This window comes from Pleurodeles waltl, chromosome 11 (assembly GCF_031143425.1).
Source record: "Pleurodeles waltl isolate 20211129_DDA chromosome 11, aPleWal1.hap1.20221129, whole genome shotgun sequence".
Lineage (NCBI taxonomy): Eukaryota > Metazoa > Chordata > Amphibia > Caudata > Salamandridae > Pleurodeles > Pleurodeles waltl.
The window spans coordinates 282,124,785-282,149,181 of NC_090450.1; positions in this window are offsets into that span (position 1 = coordinate 282,124,785).

Genomic DNA, 24,397 nt, shown 5'->3' on the forward strand with positions numbered 1-24,397 from the left:
GCAGCACACTACATGGCCATTGCATGCCATGGGTGTTGGTGGTGGTGTTCCCATGCAACACCTATGGAAGCATGCTGGTTCTGTTGAAACTGACAGGTCTGTATTGTAGGGATTGTGTCAGGTTCCTATGCCACCCTACATGTGTTGTAAGAGTAAAGCAAGGGGGCAACTGTCAAATTGCATCCTCCATGTCACCTCTTGTTTTGTGTGCATTATTCTGCACCATTCATAGTGAGATGCATCCACCTTGTGTGTAAGTGCCCATAAAAGGAGATGTCCCTTCATGCATAACAACATACAGCCCAACAATGCATGCAGCAATGCAGCATAGGTGCAAAGATGCCTGTATTGATGGATTGGGTGTTGTGCACATTTCACTGCACCATTTTTTGGGGGAATTTTAATCAATGGGCCAAGATTTTGTTATGTTAGTGCAGCAAAGCGTCAAAGATTTTTATGCACTTGTCCTAACAACCGCCATGGTGCGCCGTATTGGAAATATAGTGCAACCGTGGTGTCTTTAGGTGGAGCAGGGGTGACGCAAGAAAAGTGGCACATTGGGACCGATGCCCCACTTTCTTGTAAATATGCCCCATAATGTGCTGGCACCCCCGGAAGCTACCAGTGTGCTGCCTCACTATAAAAGCAATGGTAAAACTAGTAGGCTTTGCCTGCTGACCTATATGGTTTGCCATTGATTTTGCCATTTCTGAAAGACATCAGCAAAACAGACCAAAAGAGGTATAATGACTCAGACATGCAAGAGTGCACATGTGATGATGCCACTGCCTATGTCATTCTGCAGGCATGTACATGCACTGCAATGCAAGTGCTCACCTTCAAAATGAAGCGGGTATCATTTTTATTGTTTTTTCATATACCTATCCATGATGGAGGCACCAATTGGAGCAGTGAATAACATTAAAATAATTAAGTGCATGAGAGTGATTTTTAGGACAGTGGAGCCACCAAAAAGCAAATGACAACTGCAGGATTCTCCTCCTCAAGGGGTGCAAGAACAATGGAGGAGTGAGTGGATGAACGGGAAGGGCGAACAACGAAGATAGAGCAGGAAAGACAGTAGATGAGATTTAGGCTATGGGTTAGGGGAAATAAAAAAATAATGAAAAATCTAGGGCAACGGGAAAGAATGGTGAAGTGGGTATTGAAAAGGAGATGCAGCCAGGGCGTAGCTTGGTCATTAAGATTGGAGGCGGGGCAGCATTGAGCTTTACAGTAATCAGGCTGGCATAAAATGTTACAACACATTATAGCAGGGTGCATGAGAGTGGCTTAAGAGGCAGTGGGAAGGGAGAGGAACGCTGACTGGTAGGAGTACTAAGTGAAAGAAAACACAATATTTTCATTTTTGAGGACTTTTAAAGCAGAGAGAGGGAGATTGCGTGAGATTTGTCTGTGTATATAAAAATTCCTGATGAAATCCGACAGAGAGCGTGCCATACCCAATGGAAAGCACCTAAACCCAGCCCAACTACTTATAAAAAAAATATTTATTAGGGGGTGTAACACCTCAAACACACCCCTGAATCTATGCCCCTAGATGCAGCATACAAGGGAGAAGGCAAGTGCGGAAGGAGGAAGCAACATGAAGTCATCCAATCGAAAGGATGATAAAGAGGCTATGTTCCAGGACAAGGGCATGCACAAGGAGAGGAAAGAAAGTCACTTTATAAGAAGTTAGCTATTAAGGCACTGATTTAAGAAAAGTGGCTCTGCACCAAAAGCAGCGCCAGTTTTCTTGCGTCCCTTAGCACCACCCTAAAGCCACCATGCCGGTAGTTAGGGGAACTAGCATCAACATTTTTGATGCTAGTTCGGAGCTTTGCAGGATTAGCGGAAAAAATTTTGCCACAAATCTTGCAATGCCCATTGAGGCCCATTGAAAGCAATGGTGTGCCTCCTTTTAGAGCAGGTGTTAAAAGTGCTCAAAAAAATGACGCAAAGAAATCTGTTAGGTTTCTTTGGGCCATATTTTCTGCTACCCTAATGGGGAAACGCCCCCTTGCATACATCGTGCCTGGCACAGGCCCAATGTAGCCAAAAGGGTTACAAAGCTGCGTCACTTTGTAAATTTGGCACAGACATTTTGGCCTCAGTGGCCCACATACGCTACTCTGGCTCAAGGAAGTGCTAGGGTCTCATAAATCAGCCCCTAAGAGTGGCAAAAATGCCAACCAATGTTCAGGTATGGGCTGACTTAAGGTCACTGTAATTTTTTTGTATGTTCAACAAGAGGTCTTTTACAAACTGACAGTCAAAGGCTAGCTGTAGGAGGGACCAAAAAAGGAGATTCCCTCCACCCACGCACATCCTGGTTTAGTCTCTGCATCTTCCAGGTATGTTGGATTCTATGTGAACTTTTGTTCAGACTGCTCTAGACAGGAGCAGTGGCAGAGTGCACCCCGATCACCCAATTATTAAAATTGTTTCACTACTGAATCAATGGATGGGGCCCATTTTACTTGCCTTCTCAGGACAATTTTCCTATACCACTCTGGCAAGCCCTGCCACGAGTGTTAACTCCTAACTTAGGGGCATTAAGGCCCTGATTTATACTTTTTTTGCGCCGCATTACCGTCATTTTCTGACGCAAAAGCGGCGCAAACTTACAAAATACAAATGTATTTTGTAAGTTTGCGCCGCTTTTGCGTCAATAACCGACGGTAATGCGGCGCAAAAAAAGTATAAATCAGGGCCTAAATGTTCTTGTTACTTTTTTAAGATTGGACATCAAACCCAGTCACTGAAAAATCGCAATCACAATCGGTTAGTTTTTTGATCCCGGATAAAATAATGTTTCAAAACAGGTATCCAATTGTTCGGTCTGTCAATGATTGGCAACTCTTCAGTGATCACGTCCTATTTCCCATTACTGGGGACCCCCGCCTCTACATTCCATTCCATACTGGCTTTGAATCTCTGACACGTGATCATCCAGTCTTTGTCCTTCCTCGCCTGCTCATATCGACATGACAGCCTTAAAACGAGCATGTATGCCTGTCAGTCTTTTGCAGCCAAGCCTTTAAGTCCCTTCCACAAGAGGGTGGATGATTTAAACACCTTGGCAACCCCACACAACAGAAGCAAAGAAAAACAAACAAGAAATATACAAGGGATGATCAAAGTTGCAATCACTGTTCATATTTCTGCTAATCAGTGATTTAATAAACTGCATGCAATTTGTCAGAGGCAGAGTGAGCACAGAGCTCATTAAAACAAACAAAAAAACATTCAACACTGTGCTACATAGCATATTCAACAATGAAACACTAAGGGCCACATGTACAAACCTTTTTTTTCGTCGCAAACGGCTCAATTCGCAGAATCAGTCCATTTGCGACGAGAGAAGAGGATTTTGGTACGTACAGACTAATTTTTGCGATTTGGTAATCTATTTACTGAATCGCAAAAAGGGTTTGCGAGTCGCAATTAGGAAGAGGCTTTCCCTTCCTAATTGCGAGTCGCAGTCCGATGTATGATTGTTTTGTGACTGCAAATGCGGTCACAAAACAATCAAAATTAGCACCAGTCTCAAATTGGTGCTAACCCATTCAAAAAAGGGAAGGGGTCCCAAGGGAATGGGTCCCCATGGGACCCCTTCCCCTTTGTGGGTGCATGTAAAAACATTTACTCAGAGCAGGCAGTGGTCCCAAGGACCACTGCCTGCTCTTAAAAAATGAATGAAAACTTTTCATTTTTGTTTTCGAAATGCATTCCGTTTTCCTTTAAGGAAAACGGGTTGCATTTAAAAAAAAATACTGCTTTATTTAAAAGCAGTCGCACACATGGTGGTCTGCTGACCCCAGCAGGCCTCCATCCCTGTGAGGGCCGCCATACCCAATGGGGACGCAAATTGCGACCTACCTCATGAATATTCATGAGGTAGGTCATTTGCGACCCTATTGCGAATCACCAACAGTGTCATTGACACTGTTGTACATCAGGTTTTGTGACTCGCAAATTGCGAGTCGCTAAGTCTTTCAATTTACGAGTTTCAAAACCTGATCTTCATACATGTGGCCCTAAGGGCCACACTTTTGGGATGTACAAAGCCCAATCTGTGACTCTGTAACTTGTTACCGAATCGCAAAACCCAAATTGCGATTCAGAAACAAGTTATTAGGAAGGGGCATGTCCAGGGCATCCCTTCCTAATACCGAATCTAAATGATAATGTATGATTGTTTTGTGATTGTGGTTGCAAAACAATTGCAGTTAGCACCAATTTCAAATTGGTGCTAACTCATTCGCAAAGGGGAAAGAGAGAAAGCAACAGCAACATTTTGATTATGTTTCTAAAAATGTCAATACCTATGGCAAACAGTTTGGGATACATCAAGGTATGTGACCTTTTCACCTTCTGCTATTTTAGACAAGTTGAACAAACACATCTGCCTCACTTGACCCTCCACTAGACCTCAAACCTAAAAAGAATTATTGAGGCAGAGCAGATTGTGTGGGTGACAGACACATACCAAATGTCAGGATGTGCGGTACCTACAATTGGACAGAGTGTCCCACTATAGGGGGGCATGGCGTTTAAGCCCTGGGACCACAGTGGCCCTTCCTCGAGCTGGCGACGTGCCGGCCAGTGATGACTTTCTGTTGCCACACCTCGAGAGATGAAGGGGGCAGTGATGGGAATTACAAAAGTCAAGGTGAATAAGCACCACACCCACCCACTGTGATGGCCAGGGGTATAGAGGTTATCTTTTCCCTGGCCTCTGCCTTTCTGAAGCAGAGGATCAGGTGGGGGAAGGCAGATCGACTGCGATTCTTTAACTTTCATCGCAACAGCAATCCGGGTGTTCCCTTTAACTTTCTCGCACCCAGCCTAATTGTTGCCTACCTTTGGGGCCCTTTCATTTTCATCTGCTTCCCCGCACTCAGCCTAATTGTTGCCTGCGGCTGGGTCCCTTGAACTTTCACCTGCTTCCCCGCACTCAGCCTAATTATTGCGTGCGAGTAGGGCCCACGGAAAGAGTTCCCGCTTCATCACTGTTTCACGCAGCCAGAGCCGGAGGAGTGGTTTTTAGTCTCAGCGGGATCAGTGTTTACCTATGTCTTGAAAGAGAATATTGGTTTGCTGACTCACATGTTGCCATGACCAGGTTGAGTGTGTAGTTTTTTTCCTGCCCCCTTGTTTTATCCCCTCCACCCCTCTGTTAGGCCTTGTTACTCGGCTCGAAAGCGCAAGTTTATTCCTTTCTTTTGGGCACAAGTCATTCCTGAGTCTGGGCCTCAACTTAGGGACATTTAAGGCAGGGTTGCACTTTTAAGACAGGAATATCAGCCAGTGCTTTAAATGGGCCGGTACTGTCTGGTACAGAGTACCAGCACTTTTTTATCTTGAGAGGGAGAGTACCGGCACATCTCAAGAAAAACTTAATACTTTTAATTGGAGAGTACCTGCACTTTCATTTTTTCAAGCACTGGTATCAGCGCAGTTTACAGCCCTACAACCAGGCCATCACTTTGTCCCGAACCTCTTTCATGACCCTGTGGGGACAAATTGCAGTGCCTGCTTTTAGGATTAGATGCCTGGCCTAGCAGCGCCAGGAACAGCAGATCAACTGGACAGGAGGTAAGCTGTGGTGAGAAGGGTGTTGCATTGTTGATGTGTATTTGCGAGCTGTGCACATCACAGCTTGTTGTTATTCCTCTTTAGCACTTTGTTAGTTCAGAGGTACCCCTCTTCATTCTCTGATTTATCGCTGAAGTTTTGATTGCGTTTACTTGCTTATTGTGTCAGCAGAGAGTTGGCGGTGTACTGGATTGTGCCTTTCTTGTCCTCAACTTCACTGTTTTGTGATTCCAGTTAACTGTTAGCCATCAGCCTAATGGCTGCTAAGGGAGGCAGGGTTGGAACAAGAGAAGGGAAGGATCTCGAGTCAACATTGCTGCTGAAGCCAGTCCTAGCTAAGTTAGGCAATGAGGGGAGCGCAGAAGTTTCTGGGTCAAAGCCGAAGTGTGAGGAAGACATTGCAGTGACAGATCCCCTGCGGTGGTCCCATGGTCCTCCCTGTGTTACCTTCCCACTGGTCAAGCGCAGGGCTAAAATGCAGGTGCATGTCCCCCCACTAACATGTTGGGTGAAGCAGTACCCACCACAGGTACCAGTTATACCTGAGACCCCAGCTGCACCCACCCCTGTGGTCCAACAGGTCACTCGAGCACAGCAGCCTATTGTTGATGACGTAGTGGAGGGCCAGCATAGTTCCCAAATACAACAGCCTATTCCTATTGTATCCGTGGGGACAGCACTCACCCTCCACACTCACTTACCAAGTGCAACTGAGTCCCAAGGGGCTTATGCAGCCTTGATGAACATTAGGCAGGCTCTCCTCGTCCTGTCTCCAGGAACAACGGGGTCTCGCAGTGAGCAGCTTCAGAACCCGACAGTGAATTCTGCATTACCAGCTCAGCCGCAGTCCACCTCTCCGCCACTGATCATGCCGCTCCCTCAGGAGCATCTGACCACATTTACGCAGAAGCAGCTAACATATTCACAGGATGCCACTGCGCAAGCATTGATTTTGATGGCCAACTGCTATCCAAGCTAGCCACTCTTGTGGATAAGGTAGCCCCACCTCCTCAGCCAAAGGCCCCCATCCAATGACAAGAGGGTAGCCATTGTGGATCTTAAGAAACAGGGGGAGGCAATCAGTAAGAAACGCTTTGGGGAGAATGAGGGCTCACAACAAAAGAGGTCAGGGGAACCTCAACCAGCGGCGGCAAAGGAACTTGCAAAAGCGACCAGGGGGGGGGGAGAAAGCAGGTTCTTCTTTTACATTGACTACTCGGGGTCAAGAAACTTTGCGATCCAGACCTGGCATGTTGATTTTACACGTGTCTGCTGATGTTAAGGAAAAAATCTAGAAAGGTGATTTCGTCGATAAAGTTTCCTTGATAAGAGCCTAAAGAAGGGATTGTGAACAAAAGGATAAAGAGAGTAAAGACACGTCATCTAAAGACAAGAAAACCAAGGTGGAGGAGACAACAACAAATTGGCTATTTGGGTTTAAAATATACATGCCAGTTATGCTGGAGAAGAAACCAGAAGTTGCGACCTCAATTGTATTTTATTCTAATAAGGTAATGAGGGCACACCATGTATATGGGGGTACTGCATGGTTGGATTATGACCAGGATTTTAGGTGGGCTAAATTAGAGGATCTGGATATAGGATGAGGCCAGATAGAGGTCAGCGTGTGGTTACAGAGTGTTAACAACAAGGCACTGGATAAATCTCATTTTCGCCAGCAACACACAGGGGAGAAAAAGGGCTCATGTTGAGCCTTCAATAGAAAGGCATTCACGTGCCCAGGGGGTTGCTGTAAATACAAACGCATTTGCTCCTTTTGCAGCCAACCCTCCCTCCCAAAATTCAAATGTTACAAGAATTCAAAATAAAAGGGAAAAGAGGTAGTTAAGCCTTCCAATTAGTTTTGAGTTGCCCACACTGGTCCAGACTTCCAAGTTGATTCCATGGCTGAACTTGTACCCGAGCAAAGACACAGCGAAGTTGTTATATTAGGGTTTTTCTACTGGCCTCAAGATTCTCGCACTCAGAGTGGCTCTCATCCCTCACTGTAAAAATCTTCTGTCTGCCCGCATGCATAAAGCTGTTGTGTCCAAGAAAATAAAGAAACAGAGCACTTCAGGTAGGATAGCCGACCCCATTTCCTCCCCTCCTTTTGAGGACTTTGTTTGTTCTCCTTTGGGTGTGGTACTGAAGAAGGAACCAGGGTAGTATAGGTTGATTCATAATCTCTCAGCCCCCAAGGACCAACTGTGATTGAGACTATTGACCCGTAGTTATGCTGTTAGATATGCATCACTAGATCAGGCATTACATATGCTGTTCGAACTTGGCCAGGGAGTCCTCCTGGCCAAAACAGATATAAAGTCTGCATTTAGACTACTCCCAGTCCATCCTGAGGACTACCACCTCTTGTGATTCCAAATTTGCGGGCTATTACTATTATGACAAGTGCATGCTGATGGGGAGTGCAGTGTCATGCACATACTTTGAGCAATTCAACATGCTTTTACAATTTTCTAGTCCTGAGGCTGCTTGAATTTGGGGTGTGCTCTTGGGAACTGAACGTGCTGACTGCCCTTTTTAAGGAACTGGAGGTGCCTATAGCGCCGGAGGAGACAGTAGGTCCTCCACATGCCTTACCCTCTTTGGTGTTGACATTGATACCATGTCCGGTGAGTGCTGACTCCCTCTTCCGAAGGTTCAAGCCTTCAGGCAATGAATTGATAATGTACTGGCCTTGAATTTAGTGACTCTCCATCAGCTCCAGGTCCTAGTTGGGCAGTTGAATTTTGCCTTACAGATTATCCCCATGGCCCGCCCCTTTTTTACAGTCAATTGCAAGCATGATGGCCAGCCTTAGAGAAAAGCATCACCATCCACAGCTGTCAAGTGGAGTAAAAGAAGACAAAGGGATATGGTTCACTTTTCTGCAATATTTCATTTGCTCCTTCATATGGCCTTCGCACCTGATTTCTAATTGTGCCTTAGGCCTCCTCACGGATGCAACAGGCAGAGCAGGGTTTTGAGCTACATTAGGCACAGAATGGTGTAGGGGTGACTGGCCCACGGCCTGGCATGAAAGCGGAATCAATAGGAATGTTGCCCTTTAGATCTGTTTCCCTTCATAGAGCAGTGTCCATATGGGCTGAGGTTCTCAAGGACAGGAGCATGTTTTTCTGGTCTGACAACATGGCAGTAATGAAAGCTATTAACGAGCTTCTTGCAAATTTGTCTTAAGATTGCGGAAACATTTCGTTTTATTGTGCTTGAAGTCTAGCATTTTGTTTAGAGCTCAGCATGTGCCTGATATTCATAATAACACTGCTGATGCCTTATATTGCTCCAAGATTCAGGAACTTCGGGATTTCCATGCACAGGCGTCTGAGAAAATGACAGAGTTCCCGTCATAATTGAGGAAAATTGGAGTCCCACCTTACGAGGTTTAGTGGCAGCTTCTCTTGCAAAAGCCCATGCGGAACTCCTACGGAAAGTGTTTTGCACAGTATAGTTCTTTCTTCCATGCAAGAAAGTGTCCCAACATGTTCACTGTAGAGGCCATCTATCTTTTTCTGGGTACCCACAGAGAGCAGAGCAGGCCAGTATCTTGTACACAGGCTCATCTCTCTGCCTGAAGGTTATTTGCCAAACTGGAGGCGTAACAGACAAGAGTGGTTCCTTTCTCATTAAGAAAGCAGTAGCGGGTTGGACTAGGCTCAGCGGCTGTGAAAAAGATGGCATGCGTCCCCTCAGTGTACATGCTCTGGACCTCCTCTTGTCTAACTTGCAGAAGGTGTGCACTTCTCCATATGAGACCACACTGTTTGTTGCAGCCTTTCTCTTTGGCCCTCTGCGGTGCATTCAGGATGAGCAAACTGGTGGGGTCTTAAAGAAATTATTTCTCTGTAGGCTTACAGTGTAAGGATGTTTGTTTAAACAAAGAGTGGCTGCTGATCTGGTTGAGAAAGTCCAAGACCGATCAGGAGAGAAAGGGGACAGAGATTGAACTCAAAGCAGCTAAGGGCTCATTTCTTTGGCTCATGGCTTGCTTGGTGTCTTACTTTGCTATTCAACATGAAATTGTGAAGTCTACTATATTTATCCATGCAAACGGTGACTGCCTATCATGTTATCAGTTGCTGAGGTCCTGACTGCTTCCCTTAAGGCAGCAGGTATCAATCAGAATGGTTACTCCTCACACTCTTTTAGAATAGGCACAGCCACTGTCGCGGCAGGAGCAGGATTGTCTCATGAGGAGGTTAAAAAAATAGGACAGGGGTCGTCAAAGTCCTACAAGCGCTACATTTGCCCCTACTTGCAATGAATGTTTACTGGTACATGGTTCTCTCTCTCTTTGTGTACTCATGCTTGTTTTCTGTTATTTTTAGTAGGATGCCACCCAAGATCGTGTGGGTTGTTGGTCATTCCTTCATCTGGCGGGCAGTCTACAGTTTGCAACAGCTCCCTAAGCCCAAGTCAGTGGCTCTGCAGGACATTTCCCTTCAGTGGTGTGGGATTGGAGGACTCCACATTTGTCATCTACAATGGCTGATCGAGGAAACTAGGGGTCGCAAAGGACTCTGGTTCCCGGACCTCATTGTTAGCCAGCTTAGAGGTAAAGACTTGGTAAAAATAGGTTGGAAGGGCCTCAGCAAAGCAATCCTGAAAGAATTTGCACAAATGTCAAAAGTTTTCCCGGAGATGGCCATTGCTTAGTACCAAATGGTGCCACGCTGAAATTGGGGAAAGGATATCAGGTCTAGGGCAAACAACATATCCGTTAGACATCTGAAATCTGAGATGTCCAGGCTGTGTCCTAGCCCTGGTTAACTTTGGAACATTCTGAATAAACTGCTGAGGGATGAGGATATGATTCATAAAGATGGTGTCCACCTCTCAGAAGTTGGGACAGATTTGTTCATCAAGGACATTTGGACGTTTGTCCAAGGGGTGTTTTGTGGTAGGGTGGGCGAGGGACCTCATTGTCCTGGTCGCCCTTGTGGCAGGATGTCAAATCCTAAATTTACCTCTAGGCAGTAGCAAGGTCCTCCAAAGCAGACTCTCTAGAACAGCACCAAGTGTAGGGTCCAGCAGTCCTAAACCAACCAGATTATGTACAGACTAGCGTGAGGGCTGCAGCTCCTGGCCACCTCGTCACAGCCCCTCAGGCAAGTTGGTGTTTGGTGGTGCCCTGGAATAAGGACAAGGGTACAGTGAGGCGGGACCGCCCCTCATTGTTGCAGATGAGTACACCGTTGTGGTCCAGTGGCGTTTAGGATTGTGGGATGTCTCTGGTTTTGTTAGTGTTCATGAGTTCATATAAAGAACTGCTTATTGTGTGATGTTTTCTTTCCATCAAATGCCTAATTCTTCACTATGCTTCCCTATTATCTGACCTAAGTAGGTTTTTACCTAAGTGAGTTTTTCCACGTAACCATCATTTTACTTGCCCGTAACAAAAAACTGTTCCACCATTCTCACAATCTCTGTCAGTTCTGTTGGTGCTTTGTTTATGTTGTGTAAGGGCACGGGGGAGAATGAGGGTATCCAGGTTCTATTGTCTGTAGTCTCATAGCACAAAAAAAGGCCTGACTGCTGCATTGGAGTGTTCATTAGTGACTCTATATTTATCTTGGGACTGGGAGCCTGACCACTAGACAGAAAATTAAAGAGCAGGGTGAAGTCAAGATCAGATAAGACCTACGCAGCAACTGATTCAAAGAGTCAGTTCTATGAACTATACAAATCACAAAGAGAAGAACAAGGTAGGCCAATTCCTAAAGTCAGATAGGTCCTCCAAGAGTACTGGAAAGCATTGGGCACCTGGAAAGTAGTCTTAGCAGAAAGGCCAGAAACAGAAGCGGTACTGTCAAGTGGTTGAATAAACAGTACCCTCCCACCCTAGCAAACTCTGCCAGTGTGATGGTCCATTGGTAGTGCTGGTCGAGGGTGGGTAGGGGCCTGGCCCCTTAGAATGTTGGGCCCTGGGCAAGTGTCCAATCTCTCCATGTCTTAAAATGGCTCTGCAGTCAATCCAAGTCTGTACCATAGGCCTGGCTCATCCCTAAGTGAAAAAGAACATACAGATCCTTCAAAATATCTGGGAAGCATAGTACACATCAAGCAAATATAAAAACATGACTTCAAAACATAGAAAGAGGTTCTTCAAGTCCTTCAATTGAGCATATTAGATCACAACATTCCATTGACCTTTATTTAATTAGAAGTTTCTAAACTTGAACTTTAAAATATTTATTATCCTTCCTTTATGACAAAGCCATGACAGCATGAATTGTCAGTTGTTCCTTATGTCATAGCCAATATTACCTTTATGGATGGTGGAATATTACAGACAATTAAATCATACAAGTGAGCTTTTTACACAGGACCCATCTTGAACTGAATTATTTGAAAGCGCTCTCAAATGTCACTCTCAAGTGAACTAGACACATGAAGTAACTTGATTTGACCTAAATCACACAATTAAGGCATGCAGGGTTTGAACCCAGGTATCCTGGTCACACATAGTGCAATTAAGTAACTGACTAGATTACTGTCATGTTCTCAGTCCTCTTTTCCACCAGAGGACACACTGTTGTTGTACAGGCCTGTCTGCATGAAGTAAGTACAAATCATATGTTAATTTGACACAATGTCTAAAGAAAAATATATAGTGAAGTTGAGGAACTGCCGGACACCATATGCTAATATCACTTGCTTTCTCCTTGGTCATAGGGTATTTAAAAAAGTCTAGATACTGTGACCCTGAGTGCAATGGGGATGGGGTCAGTGAGCATGGGGGTGGAATCAAAGGCAAGGCTAAAAAGAATAAAATCTTTTGTGCCTATTTTTTGATCTTTCACCATCCGGTAACTGCTTATAAAATAATGTACACTGTAACTGAAAAATAAATACAAGTAAAAACAGTCAGTGGGAAATATATTATTTTATGTTATGAAACCTCTGTTGGTTAATGTGATCACTGCAGATGTATGTGTGTGAAACCAAAAGTTCATAGAATTGAATTTGTTTGGTTCAGCAGTGAATAGTGGCTTGTGTACTTTTAGTGCAAGGAGGTCCCTGCCCGTTAGTGTAAATTATTATTTTAAATTTGAATTGCACACAGTATAAGAAAGACCGCCTCAAAATGTGGACTTAAATTTAGGTTATAGACAAAAAGAGTGCTTTAAGTATAGATTTTAGTAATATGGAGATTCAAAGGCAGCTTCTCTGTTATGGTGAGGAGTTTCTTTGCCTCACTGCTGATATCCAGCACAGGCAAGCATGAAAGATAAAATAACAATAAAGCAATTTTATTATCATTTTATTTTTCACTGTGCCAGCTGAGTCACAGGGTGGGGCAGGGCCATCATCTACTTCAGGGAGGAGGAGTGGTGGTTGCTGTAAGTGCGCATGTCGGTTTGGCCGGCCGTCCTAGGTTTGGCCAGGTGTCTTAGGAAGTCCTAACTGACATGCGCACTTAGCATTGTCCAACCCGAACTGTGTTGTACAGCTAGGTGGAGAACGGTGAGAGGCTCCCAGGCATTGCCTGAGTGCCAAACCAGGTTGTACAGACCAATTATAGCACTTCTCTCATGCTGGGTAATAGTCTTCCCAGCATGAGAGCAGCGCCTAGATTGGCTTCTGGGAGCATGCGCAGTGTGCACCAGCCCATGGACTGCCAGGGAGTTGTGGATCGGAACAAGAGCAGAGGAGCAAGGCAGCGGCTGGTAAGTACCCTTTGATATTTATTTAATTATTTAATCTATGGTTTTTTTCTGTATTTCCCTCTGCCCTCCCCAACACTAGGCATTGAGAGCAGCCAACACTGAGATTTATACATGCCAACATTCCCGATTCATGCAGGAGACTACTGATTTCAAAGCTGGTCCCCCGCCTCCAGATTCTTGCACGCCGAAACCTGTTTTGGAGCTTTATAAAACTATCAAAAATGTAATGTTGATTCATGTCACACAGGCTGCAATTTAATCCTCCAAAACTTACCCTTGACCACTGTTGGAGTCATCAATCAATACACAGAGTCAGCGAGAGGTATTTTTAGCTGTATATTTTTATTTAATTACTTTACCTTTTATCTTTTAATTTTTGCAAATGTCTTGTGGGCGGCATCGTAGTTTTTTGTGCACATGATAGAAGGTGCAGAAAACTATCGCTTGTGTCATATTTAGTGTCAGGTCGTCCCTTTCTAGGTCTCCATCTTTGTTTATAGGCTAGTTGTTCCACCATTAGCTCCATAAAATGAGTCAGGGAAAATGGACACGTGCAGCAGGTGCGCCAAAGGCAAGTCCATCTGTGCCTTTCCACGTCAAGACCATGCCAGGTGCATGAATCCCTGGTCCTTTTCCCCCTTACAGGTATTCTACAGAACATCTTTTATAATTTAATTTGGACAAGCTCCTGTCATGTAATGGTTTTAATCCTGGTCACTATCAAATCACTTAAATCACTTGGGAATGTCCACATTGTAACTGAGTGTTTATGCCAGAACATACATCCTTTGACAGGATAATCGTGGACTTTCCATCTCCGAAGCCTCAAGTGTAGGACATCTTAAAAATCAATTGCACTTTAATTTGTGTTAGCTCATAAAACACAAAAATGAAATTTGTAGTTATATGGAATTATACAATCCAGATTTAGGGGCATATTTACAAGATAGTGGCGCATCAGCAATGATGCAAATTATTTCTTGTGCCCCCCCACCGTCACTATGGTAGCTGGGTAAAGCACACCATGGTGCACGTTAGCACAATAACGTCAAGATTTTTTACGCTATTTTGGCGCATTGGCCGACTAGCAACAAAAATGATGGCGCTAGTCCAGCAATGCATGGGGAGGCCCATTGGAAACAATGGGATCGTCACTTTAACGCCTGCCTTGGGCAGGTGTTAAAAATGACCGGAAAAATGCCACAGTGAAATTTCATAAATTTAACTGCACCATTTTTATAGGCCTCCTAATAGGGAAATGCTATCCTTGCATTCATTATGCCTGGCATAGGCAGAATGTGGCGCAAGGGGGTGCAAGCATTGTAAACTTTGTAAATTTGGTGCGGGGAAAAGGCCTCATTGGCACCACCTTAGCTTAAAAAACATGATGCTGAGGGGGCGTGGCCGGGCCACGAAGAAAGATGGCCGCCTAATACGAGAGCTCCGCGTCGCGGCGAACACAGGGGGCGGCGGGGGCCCTGAGATGGCAAGAAAACAAACTGTGCACGACGACACCCGCTCTGATAACCGTTGTGCCCCGGTCTGAAGCCTGGAGACACAGTGAGGGCGACCGGGGAGCCAAGATCTTGCGACCGGCCCAAGACCCTTCCTTCCCGACGGAGAGGGCCTGGCTGGAGGGGCGGAGCCGAGTAAAAGGAGAGCCGCACATGGTGCGGCCGTGGAACAGACTGTTGTGCCGCAGGACCGCGAGGCGAAGTCTGCACGAGACACTTAGATCTCACAAGGAGATCTGCTGAGGCGTCAAAGATCCGCACCCTATGCGACGGTCCTGCAGAAGAGCCGGGACGATCGTAACAGCGTAAACCAACGGAGACGAAGGTACGATCTCTTTTCCACCTCCATCGTCACCCTCCCCCACCGCTCTCCATAAACCGAAAACCACTGGACGATCGGAACACCCCCCCCCCACGGGGATATCAAGCGCAATTACCTCTCATCTTCCCCCCCATAATCCTTGAAGAAATAAGAGAGGACAGAGAAGACGCCAGAGGGGAAGAGGGGAATAAATGGGGACGAACAAGATGAGGTGGAGAGACAAAAATAGGGGGCACGGTGGAAACAAAAAGAAAGCGTAAGGTGGAGAAAAAAAAAAAAAAAAGGGGCAGAGAGACAAACGAGGAGCAGAGAGGCGGCGACAAGCACATATACCGCATTTAACCCTCTCCCCACAGGAACGCAGCAACGTGCAACCCCGACCAACCCAGACGACAGACGAAGGGCTCAGAGAAGGCCACACTCCCTCACCGCTCCCTACACTTAACAACAACCACAAAAGAGTCAGGTACAGGGGAAAGCAACCAAACCCCCATAAATACTCTGGGCTGTGACAACCCCCACACCAGTTCTACCATAGCGGAACCGACAAAGATGTAACCGAAAACAAAGTCAGATCACTGAACTTTGGCACAGCAGTTAAAGGGTGAAAAGGCAACGGAAGAAAACGAAGAATCACGAATAAAAGAAATCGCTCAGAGGAGGGCAAGGAGACGGGGGGAAAAAAAAAAAATGGGGAATAAAAAGGAAGTGATAGAATAGAAGTAAGAACCAACGGCCAAAGAAAGCCCACGCCCCAACTGGACTTAGAGGAGGGAGAACAGTACACTAAGCAGAAGACTCGGGTGGATTATCGAGGCGATGCCCGGTAACAAACTGAATCAAAAATCCGCCAGTAAACCCGCACAACAGTTATTATTCTCGGAAGCACTCCAACACAAACGCTTAGCCTCTACCTCAACCAACCCCCAAACATCATCACCTCCAACTGAATCCACCACAATGGCAGAAAAGAGCCACTCCACAACAATGGATAGGATATTACAGGAAATCACCACTGTCAGTCGCTGCATAGAGGGGATGGACGCCTCTATAACTTCACTAACGCTAGAGACTAAATCCATGCGAGCTGAAATTGCAGGCTTTCCATCCAGAGTGACTGGACTGGAACAACGCATGGGATTGGTAGAGGCACAGACCACCATGTCCTGGGACCGAGACCAAGACCTCATCTATCTGAGGAGTAAGCTAACGGACATGGAAGATAGGAACCGGAGAGATAACATACGTCTACATGGGATACCGGAAAATGAAGAAGGCGTGGACGTGCAATCCTTCCTGAGATCTATCCTTCCAAAACTGACCTCATTGGACTTTGACCCACCGATAGAATTCCAACAGGTGCACCGAGTAGGACCAAAGCGCCCCGGCAACTCCTCAAGACTCAACCAATCATTGCGTGCTTACTACGGCACAACCAGACTCGTCAAATACTTCAAGCGGCACGCAAACACGGACCCTTCCAACTGGATCAGTATGACATCCGCATAACCGCCGACTACTCTAAGGAAACAAATGACGGCAGAAAGGCCTTCCTAGCCCTACGACCCCGACTGCGCCAATTGGAGATAAAATACGGCCTCTTCGATCCCGCAAGAATGTGGGTCACTAAAAACGGAGTGTCTAAGGATTTATACAACCCCGAAGAACTGCAACTATTCCTAGACTCCTTCCAACCCCAATCAATGGACTCTACCAGCACAAGCGACTCACATGACAACGGAGGCAACAATGAAGGAAACCTACCCCCAGGACAGGAAAAGACAGACACAGCCCAATGTGACACTGGAGTTGGGCAAAGAGGCAGAGACATAGAGAGAATGGTCAGATCTCATGATGACAGGGGCCAAGTATTGCACGCAGTGGTAACTCACACCCAGCTGTCGGAAAGGGACAAATCACGTTCTCCATTGAAACCAACGACTATGCCCCCCTGAGAAGAAGACATTATCCCACACACAAAAAAGACATTTGCCTAAACTAAGACAATCGTAGAAGCTCCTGAACTTGGAGATGGATGAGTACTCAATTAGTTCATACAAATGTGTGCCTTCTTTATAATTGTTTATAATTGCTTATGATCGTTAATATAGTCGTCTACACTTGACATTCCAAAAGCACACATACACTGTAACCCGGTATAAAGTCTTACAATGGGTACAAACTGTTACTCGCCCTGGGTGTATGACAAGAACACACATACCTACGTAAGGACTAGACCCCCCTCTCCTTCACTCGGACTCCATAAGAGCCTAGACCAGGATCTTCGGGACCGCGACTGGGATATAAAAGGATATTCCAATTTATCCCTCGAGACACATGTAACATAACACGACCCATTGGATATCAATAGACCTGTTAGCACCACACACCAAACACACACAACAAAAAGACGCAAAAGAGCATAGTACAACTACACGGGATCCCATGCATCAAGGTATCGCAACACATATAAGGTACATACCCCCCCATCCAGGATGCACTCAATCGCTCACAGATCATTCACTACGAATGCCTGCGAACCCCTTCTAGAAAGAACGACCATGAGGGCAATAAACACCACTCTACTAAACGGTCGGCACCCGTTTATCATACACCCCATAACAGTATTATGAAGTAATAATACCTGACAGGACATCAGCAAGGAGGCAGGCCACACAATGCTCTTGCACGCCATGAAACTATGCAGCATTCACTGCCCACCGCACAACACATAGACCGATACTCAGATCCACAGCTCATAACATAACAAAGTAATAATAGCCACAAGGATATGTAATGTTAATAAGAATCAAAAGGTTATAAAAATGTTGAAGCAGATAAAAATGTGACGTTGGGGCGAGGGAGAGGGACCCGGTGTAAACTGTGTACCTGAAAATCTCTGCACCTCTATCCACAAAGGTACTAATGCTACATAACTCCACCCGCCCCCCCCCTTACTGCTCCCACTCCCTCCCCGCCCCAATCTTCCTAATTGAATACCCTCTCCCCTCTGTAAACCCTATCCTCGTCTGACAATACCACCGCAGGACCCCTCCCCCCCCCATTACACCATTCATGTACACCCTCACCTCCCCCTATTTCCAGAAACATCAGAAATCATGTAATATGCACCGAGCCCCACCCTGTACAAACTTTTCCCATCCATCCCTTCCTCCTCCCCTCCAGCCGGCCGCCACCTTTCACAAACAGATAACCGTAACCTACGGCAATACCACCTAGCCATAAGATAACTCACTACCTTTCCACTCTCCTTGCCCCCAATACCACATATCCTAGTCATATAAACAATCAAACATAACATGACAACCATCACAACTCAATGGCAACATGCGTTAGACTTGCCCCCCTGACCCTCAATACACAGCCAAGATCCCTATTCACCCCATCGTCATTAACAGGCGGACAATCGACTGTCAATTGCCCTTCCCATCCCAGCGCTCCCCTCCGCCCCCGATAGGGACCATCGCGTCGACGCGTGAGCCCCGAGAGGAACCGGACCCGCCGTCTACAGAACTAAGCTAAGGAGGCAGGTCCTCCAGCCTTTCCTCCCTTTCTTTTCTCTTTTCTTTTCTTCTCTCTTCCCTTTCTTTCTATTTCCCTCTTCTCCTATATATATCGCCTCTTCCCCCCTCCAACCTTTACCTTTTCTCTCATTTCCTCTTCCATAGAGTACATCTCCGACCCCCACCAGCTGCACCTCCTCCTCCCACAACCCATTGTATCATAACAAACACAACTCTTATTTGAACAAAAGAGTTAGGTGACATTTCCCCCTCCCCTCCCCTGCTAGGGTTGACACTGTAATAAGCGGGACCTGGTACACCTGTTCAAAGATGTCGAGAAGAACTCTCCAAGGGATACGGCCACTACGTATCCTCTCATGGAACGTACATGGCATGACGAGCTATGTTAAACGGAAAAAAATACTATCTTACCTTCAATCCAAAAAAGCAGACATTGCCTTAATACAGGAGACCCACCTTGATACTTTAGAATCCGACAAGCTTAAACGGGACTGGGTAGGGAGGGTCGTTCATAGTTGCTGCCAGGCGAGCCAAGAACCTAGGAGCAGTACACCTCGCAAGTGCGGGGTGGCGATATTAATACGAAAATCTCTCCCGATTACAATCATTAAAACATGGAGCGACACAGAAGGAAGATACACATTCGCTAAACTAAAAATAGGGAACACTTTCTTATGCGTGGGCTCCGTCTATGCACCAACCGGTTCAAAACGCACATTTTTCCTACAACTAAATCGCATCTTGACAGAAATCGGGACAGCCCGGTATATAATCGGGGGAGACTGGAACCTAGCCCAAGACGCAATACTGGATAGGACAGGCCCCATTGATATAGGCAACAACCATGATAGAGCTCTCCTGACAGACATAATGACGGACGTCGGCCTAGTGGACTGTTGGAGAAAAGACAAGAAATACACTTTTTTGTCGGCCGTCCACGGCACCCAATCACGCCTGGGCTATTTTCTGGTGTCACACACTGTAATCCCCGGAGTGCTGGATTCCAGTATTTTAGACAGTGGCGTGTCAGACCACTCCCCAGTACTAACTCTGATTCAGATAAGCTTGTCCCCTCTGGGCCGAAAACCATGGCGCCTGGCCGTGCGCAGATATCGTTCCCCCCAAGGGAAGGAACAATTAAGAGCACACGTATCTACATATATGACAGAGAACAAAGATACAGTGACCTCCAAAAGGATCTTATGGGCAGCTGCAAAGGCGACACTGAGAGGCAATATGATGCGAGACGCAGCATTGGCCAACAAAGACAGAATTGCCCGTCAAACCATTCTGGAGACCACAATCCAGAATCTCACTAAACAGTACACTACCCAACCATCCCCTAGACTACGCCGCTCCTTAGAACAAGCCAGAATAGCACACAATGAACTCTTCACGTCCCAGGCAGAATTCGCACTACAAAAACTGCGAGACCGTCATTACGAACAAGGAGAGAAAGCAGGACGCCTCCTAGCGGCCCAGCTCCGACAAAGAGAGGCAGCTTCTGCCATTTCGGCCATAACATCCCCATCAGGGGCAGTGCTAACTCGCCCACAAGATATCGTGAACGAATTTGCTAAATACTATCGGCACCTTTACACGCCGGAAACGTCGTCCGATCAGACACAGATAGAGACATTTCTTAGGACGGCCAATCTACCCCGCTTGTCGGAAGCAGGCAGAACCCTCTTAGACGGTGATATAAGCAGAGAGGAGATAACACAAGTTGCAACAAACCTCCCATATCATAAATCTCCAGGAGAGGACGGATTCCCTGCGGAATTCTATAAGTGGGCCAGAGAAGAGGCAATCAACGCAGTCCATGGAGCACTAACCGAAGCATGCCAGGAAGGCTCCCTAGGAGCTTTATCCAACGGGGCCACAATTGTCGTACTACCTAAAGCAGGGAAAGACCCCCTTCTTTGTGGCAGCTATCGCCCCATTTCCCTCTTGAATGGAGACGTCAAACTCCTAGCTAGCATTCTAGCAGCACGCCTGCGTAAAGTGATAGCATCTTTGATCCATAACACCTAAGTGGGTTTCGTACCCGGCCGCTCCTCCAGAAACCATATGCGCACTCTCTATCATACACTACTGGAAGCTCTAAATATGCCCAACGAAGCCCTTGCATTATCCCTAGACGCAGAGAAAGCATTCGACCGTATCGAATGGCCCTATTTATTCGCCACCATGAAACACTTTGGCCTAGGAGAACAATTCATCTCTAAAGTCCGCTTATTATATGACCACCCTTCAGCACAGGTTAACTGTGGAGGTTTCTTATCAGACCCCTTCCCCATAGGAAGAGGCACTCGTCAGGGCTGCCCCCTGTCACCACTCCTATTCCTGCTAGCCATGGAACCCTTGGCAGCTACTATACGGAACTCCCAACAGATAAAAGGTATCCAAATAACCGGGGGCTTATCTAAAATTTATCTCTGCACAGACGACATCCTACTAACCCTGACTGACCTAGAAACATCCTTACCCACACTGCTTTCCACCATAGAGGAATTTGCACCTATATCTGGATACCGGGTAAACTGGGACAAAAGTGAAGCACTGCCTCTATCCCGCATGACAACGAGAGCAGCAGTGCATGGTCTGCCATTCCAATGGACGCCGACTCGCCTTAAATACCTAGGAACGTATATCAACCGAGGCCTGGAACATATAGTTAGAGATAACCTAGATCCCCTTATATCAAAAATGAAACTGGATTTTGCTAAATGGTCATTACTGGGTGAATATGTGACAGAACAACTAGGTCCTAAACAACTATAGCCTAAACCACTACTGCTAAACAACTAAAAAGTCTCTACAACTAAGTACTGAACAACTACTGTCTGAACAACTACTGTGTCTGAATAACAATTGCCTGAACAACTAATATATATATATATTCTAAACAACTAATAAACCATAAAAACCAAAAGGAAAACCTTACCTTAAAATTAGTTGTTCAGGCAATTGTTATTCAGACACAGTAGTTGTTCAGACAGTAGTTGTTCAGTACTTAGTTGTAGAGACTTTTTAGTTGTTTAGCAGTAGTGGTTCAGGCAAGTAGTGGTTTAGACCTAGTTGTTCAGGATGTTTCCCTTACTGGGTCTGTCGATGTGGGGAAGGACCCAAGCAGTTAGAATGACTACAACGGCTTGTATAATTGTTTGGTCCAAAATGGTAAGGATTTCCCAAGGATGAGTTTTAGTCAATTGCCAATTTTATTATATGCCGATGATGCTGTTTTAATTGCCCGCACGGCCAATGGTCTACAGACTCTCCTGGATCTTTTTTTAACACACACACGAGAGCTTGATTTGAAAGTCAATTTAAAAAAATCACACGTTATGACCTGCGGTCCTAAAAACACTCGTACCAGATGTTTTAGAATGGGGGGGAATACTTTGACAAAGGTAAAATATTTTTGCTATCTAGGTCTGTATCTAAGTTCCACTCTGTCTTGGAAATTCCATTTGAATTTTAAGTTTCAACAACTGGCAAGAAATGTTGAGGCAATCTTTTGCTTTGCCCGCAGATTAGGACATAGACCGGTCCACCAGATCCTCACGCTCTACAACTCTAAATGTGTTTCGGCGGCGATTTATGGGGGTGGCCTTCATTGGTTACTTATGGTACCTAAGAACATAGCGAACATTTTATGCCATGAGGAACTGGGAATCCGCTACATTACAGATTTGATAGATATTGCCCCACTTTTGCTATGGATAAAAGTATGGTCAAATCCGGCGGCTACTTTAACACACGATTGTGTAAAAGATTGTATTTCACTAACAAACTGTAACAAAATTCCATGGCTAAATTTTGTTCACAATGGCTTCCGAAACTTGGATTTGGAGTATATGTATTTTAAACCAGAGCTCCTGCCAGCTAATGCGAAAGAAATTGTTAAACTTCGACATAAAGAGCATGTTATGAATCTTAGATACCAAGTGGCAGAGAAATTGAGCTCTTTTAATTCATACATACAAATTCTATCATCAGACTTGCTAGAACCTTATTTTGTTTGGTTCCCGACCCCTTCTTTATACTCTTTAATCGTACTTTTTAGATTTAATCTGATCCATTTTAGAGTGGCGTTCCCGATAAAATGTGTGTGGGAAAAAACACTACCGCCATGCCCTTGTGATAACTTTTCGAAACAAAGTACTTGCCACTTTTTTTTCCCAGGAAATCCTTTTTATTACCCATTTTGCGTAACTTGCACACTTCTTCCTACAAAGAAGGATTGACTAGCATCCAAAGCCTCTCATCCAAACAAATCTGCATTTCTATTCTTAGTTTTATTAAATCCGCTATCACCATTAGAAACCGATATGAACTGGTAATGTGACTATTTATTAAGAGAAATTAGGCATTGTCTTATTACTATATTGTCTTATCATTATATACTCTTTTATAAGTATTTATTATCTTATACTGTTTTAGTAAGCTTGGGCGGTAAGCTTAGACTTAATAGATTTGCTTTTTATGAATGCCATAAGTACTGTATTTTATGATGACTTTTATGTATGTATGCATACTTTTATGGCTAAACGCCGAATAAAGTTATTTTGACTGACTGACTGACTACATTACCACGCTTTACATACGTCTTGGGCATGCTCCCCCTGCAGGTACCCCTCCCGATACTCCGTTCGATTGACGCATCTATGAGGGCCTTTGCGTGGGGCTCCCTCCGCCCGAGACTGAAGCCGGCAACTATTCTAGCCCGACGCCCCTATGGAGGTTTAGGCCTACCCTCAATAGAACAATACTCACTAGCTTTACAACTTTCACAGTTAGCATACACTCTCCCAAATACGCCGGATCCACCACAATGGGTGGTCACAGAGAGACTCCTAAGAGGGCAGCACACAATGGGAGGGGTATACACCGACCATCCTTCCCCGCCTAACCCAATCCTTAAAGCTACCGACACAGCATGGCGCAGAGCCCATAGCCTGCTGGACATACATCCCTCTCTACACGCCCAGGCCCCTATAGCGGGGAATAAAAACATAAAAATAGAAGGGAGACCCCTCTCGTGGCCCCAATGGACTGAGGCAGGAATCCATAACATATCCCATATAATAGACGGAAATAACTTACAAACTTTTGCCTCTCTCCAGGAAGAGTTCGGTATCCATAGTAATCAAGAATGGAGATACCTGCAGCTCAAACATTGTATGCTCAGCTCACTAGGGGCTCCCCCATGGACGTGTAAAACCTCACCCATTGCTACTTATCTTCAGAACTGGGGCTGACACAAAGGCGTTATGGCGGGCCTTTACGCCGAACTAACAAATTATCTCTACTCGCAACCCCTCATTGAACGTTTACGGTTAAAATGGCAGGATAGACTACGGTTAACCTACACAGAAGAAGAATGGTCAGACATACTAGAAGCCCTTGATAGGGGAGTACATGAAGCCCGACTAAAATTTTGCCTATTTAAAGTTCTACAAGATTGGTACTGGACCCCCGTCAAACCTTTTAGGGCCGGATTGCTAACACATGCAAAGTGCTGGAGATGCATAGAACCCCATTGCAACTTACTCCACATCCTATGTCACTGTCCGACGATTTAGCCCTTATGGGATGCAGTACGTCATACCCTGCTGGATATTATCCAGATCCCAAACCTGACTCCTCCATCACTTATTCTCCTACATGATATACGCCTATTCCCCTCCCTAACACTTACCCAAAAAAGGTTACTACACA